The sequence below is a fragment of the Nelusetta ayraudi genome, unplaced genomic scaffold (genome assembly GCF_046127955.1).
Source record: "Nelusetta ayraudi isolate G7.1 ecotype Tasmania unplaced genomic scaffold, CSIRO-AGI_Nayr_v1 ptg000028l, whole genome shotgun sequence".
Classification (NCBI taxonomy): domain Eukaryota; kingdom Metazoa; phylum Chordata; class Actinopteri; order Tetraodontiformes; family Monacanthidae; genus Nelusetta; species Nelusetta ayraudi.
In genome coordinates, this window is record NW_027466078.1 from 3672501 (window position 1) to 3676422 (window position 3922).

The window sequence follows — 3922 nt, forward strand, 5'->3', positions numbered from 1 at the left end:
TCACTATCAGTCCAACGCTCTGTGGTCACATGACCTCCATCTTTGACACTGTCAACACATGACTGAGAGTCTGTCAACAGTCAAGGGCTGTGTCTCAATTCAGGGTCTGCATCCTTGATGTACGCATTTGAAAGGAAGTTGCATCATAGCACTGCGCCGAAGACTCCTCCCAATTCCCAAAAGTCCTTAGGACGCTCAAAATGCGTACTCGGAATGTGCCCTCGTTTTAGCCGATTTCCAAGGCTGCACCGCTCCTATCCTTCGCGTACTTAAGTATCCCATGATGCTTTGCGTGGTGCTGCAAAGCATCGTGAGATCCTGGGAAGTCAGCTGAAATTAGCGGCACCTACTGGCAAAGACACTTCATATAAATTTAAGTATTGAAATTTCACATAAAATATGCACTTTTAACATCGGGTTTTTATTTAATTGAATATCGAACAACATCGTTAGATGGCGAACCAATGGTTAGCTTGATGCTATAAAAATGTCACTTCTGGGGTTGGCCAGCAGGAGGGAACGGCGGTGACGCAACGAGGAAATATGCCGAAGGCTAGACCGTCCCGTGTGGTTACCGGGGAGGCGGGGTTTGGTCCGTCCTTCTAGGCCGGGTCCTCGAAGAACGCTTCCTTCAGACTGAGGACGCTCGTTTCGAAGGGTGCAGACCCTGAATTGAGACACAGTCAAGGTCTCTGGGACGATGCGTTCAAGGACTGTGAGTGGTGACTCCTGCCGTCTCTTCTTCTCTCTGCAGCTGGAGTTGTTGGTGATGAGGGAGGATCAGCTGAGGAGCAGCAGCAGCAGGTCTGACTGGACCCTGGAGCTGAGGAAGAGTGGAGAGGAGAGCTCCATCGAGTGGTGGATCCTGCATCCTGCCCTGCTGGATTAAAGCCACGTTCACACCATCACTATGCCAAATATTTCTCCACATGACTGAACCTGAACTAGTGATGCAGAGTGTAGAAGATGGCAGGACCACATCACTGGTCATCGTCGTTGAAGATGTTCAGCCAGAGAGACGGATCCTGGATGATCTGGGACAACGTCAAGGAGAAGAAGACGACTGACATTTAAAATGCAGGAATAGTCACATTGTTCTCCTGTTGAGATGATTGAAGTCCAAATCTTGCTTGAGTTGGTATCGTTCCTGATATATTCTCCTCAATTCCCTTCCATCTTGCTTTGTAATGTGAAACACACCAAACAAAATCTTATTCTGGGTTTTTCCCTTGCCATATGTATCCTTTGGGATGTTGACTCCGAGATATTTCATATGCTCTTGATTCCAATTTAGTTGAAGGTGATGTACTGGCTGGGTTTCTAATAGAAACTCAATAGCTGGGTCTTTTGGATATTCAGTTTGTCATTTGAAACTGAAGCAAAGGTTTTTTAAAAAGACAGCAGTTCCAGAATTGAACTTTCAGGGTGACAGACCAAGAATATCAAATTTCTTTATTCGCGGACGATGTATTAATCAGTCTCATATTTTTATGCCCATGATGTTATTGTTCTGGGTGATCCCCTGGCTTCACGCTTCTATAAAGTGAGCCAACAATAATGGGCTCAATGGGCAGCCTTGGCTCGTCCCTCTTTTCAAATCAAATGAATTTGATATCGCTCTGGCATATTATTGGAGGAAGAATATTTTCAATTCTTTTTGTCAGAATATGGGCAAAGATCTTATAGTCTTGGTTGAAAACACTTATTGGCCGATAGCTTGCACAGTCTGACTTGTCTCTACCCTCTTTTGGTATCACCGAGATAACTGCTTGACTCCAAGAGAGAGGGATAATGCCTGTTTTAAGTGCCTGGTTAAAGGTCATTTTCATTCTAGCGGTGGAGTAGGTCCTTCATCTCCTTGTACCACTCTGACAGGAATCCGTCTGGCCCTGGGGCTTTGTTTGTCTTGAAGTGTGATATTACCTTTTTAATTTTAATTTTTCCTTCTTGTTTTGTTCATCCCTAATTTCAGGAAGTTTTATGGAGTTTAAAAAAAAGCTTCCATCACTCCTCCGTCTGTTTTAGGTTGGGTGTATAAATTTGTATCAAACGTTTCAAAGGTTTCTTGGATATCATTTAATTTATTGTATATTGACTCTGTAATAGGGTCTCTTATTTTATCAATTGTACTTTCAGCCTGCTGTTTTTTTTTTTTAATTTATAGGCTAATAGTTTAGCAGATTTCCCCCCCTGTTTCGTCATATTCTTGCTTTAGAAATATCAATTTCTTCTTAATGTCATTTCAGTAAATATCATTTAGTTCATTTTTGTTCTTCATTAATTCCATTTTTATTTGTGGATTTAACGTGTTCTTATGTACTCCTAACTTTTTCAGTTCTATCTGTAGTTGTTTGGTTTTTGCTTTTCTCTGTTTTGTTTTTTTTTTAATTTGAGCTGTAACCTATAATTTCCCCCCTCAGAACCACTTTACAAGCATCCCAAAGAGTTTGTGGGGTCACTTCTCCGTTGTCATTTTCATCCAAGTATTGTTTGATATCAGTTCTTATTTGTTCCCGCATGGGGACTAGAATCCCTGTGTTAAGCCTCCAAATGGTTCTCTTTTTTTCAGTATCTAAAATGACATTTAAATCGACTGGTGCATGGTCAGATAGATCCATGGTTCCAATATTACAGTTTGTTACTCTGTACATGTCCCTTTGAAACATCAGGTTCAAGCCTGGAGCCTGGAGCAGACCGAGTGTAGGTGAGAGAAAAAAGTCCAATCCTTTTTGATTGGATTCAGATCTCTCCATGTGACTGAGAGACCCAGTTCACTCATCATTAATTTGATATTTTTTGTAATCTTCTTTTCTCCCATGTGTAACAGCGTTTTGGTGTGTCTGGAGTTGGGTGTAGCTTTACGTTGAAGTCTCCTCCGCAAATAAGAGTGCCCTGAGCATCTGCGATTATCAACTCAAAGACTTCCTTGCACCCGCAGCCTGGCCGGGAATGGAGTCTGAAATCTTAGGTTTCTCTCCTGTGATGGATAGGCCAGAGCACCAAAAATATCAGTTTTCCATCGTTGCATCCTGCACAAACTGCAGATTATATGGAGATTGCATTAAATATAAAAATATGAAATTGTCGGTTATGGTATCGGTATCGGCAGTGAGAAGCAGGAAATTATCGGTTGAAATGTTTCATATCGTGCATCGCTAGTTTTATGTACATATTTACTGTATTTTATGTGGGTGTGTTTCAGGGTTAACGTTCCCGTGGTACGTGCCAGGTGGTCTCTCAGGTATAAAAGCAGTCAGTCTTTGGATGATGGGTGTGGTGGATGGTGCTTGTACACATGGTGAGCTGGAAATGAAAATAAAAAAAAACTACTGCTGTCTGTCATTCCTGCTTCATGGTTTCCTCATTGGCCGCTTCAGCCGCTCGAGCCAGTTGACAGGGAGCCAGGGAAATGTTGGCAAAATCGTTCGGATGAAGGAGACCCTAAAGTTATTTACATCCTTTGCCATTTCGTTTGTTTGTGATCATTTTTGTTGAGGGGCAGAACTGTTATATTTTTCTGGTTCATACAATACTATGTGTATGAGCTTGACTCTTTGAGGAAAGCTTGGTTTCCGAAATGCGTCATGGTTTATAATGGCTTTGAATGTAACCAAACTGCTACAATAAAGGCTTTTTAACCTTTCTATGAGAGTACCTTGGAGGTTCTCCTGTTTTGCTTCTTCTTGTTTTTCCCCATCCAAAGCAGTACAGTACAAAGGAGGGGGTTCAGTGCACCCCCCGGAGATATATTTCTAATCAGTGTTTTTTTTATAGGAAAAAATGTGCTGAAAATGATGAGCTATGTTAGCAAGTTGTCAGAATGTCCCATTTCCGCTAAAATCCCCCCAAAACCCATTTTTTGGTATATGGCTCTAGCGAAATTGTGTTAAGGCAAATATTAATTCACTAAAATTACATAAAT

At 41.6% G+C, this 3922-nt stretch overlaps 1 protein-coding gene across 6 annotated transcripts in view; it reads left to right on the forward strand.

Moving 5' to 3' along the window:
- LOC142891158 (NLR family CARD domain-containing protein 3-like) overlaps positions 1 to 3644 on the forward strand; it is a 16283-nt gene extending 12639 nt beyond the window's left edge. For all 6 annotated transcript variants that reach the window (XM_076030574.1, XM_076030577.1, XM_076030575.1 and 3 more), the window contains one exon: positions 1 to 3644. This exon is cut by the window's left edge and continues 508 nt beyond it. The gene's annotated coding sequence lies outside the window, so the exon portion shown is untranslated.
- Positions 3645 to 3922: the final 278 nt, after the last annotated feature.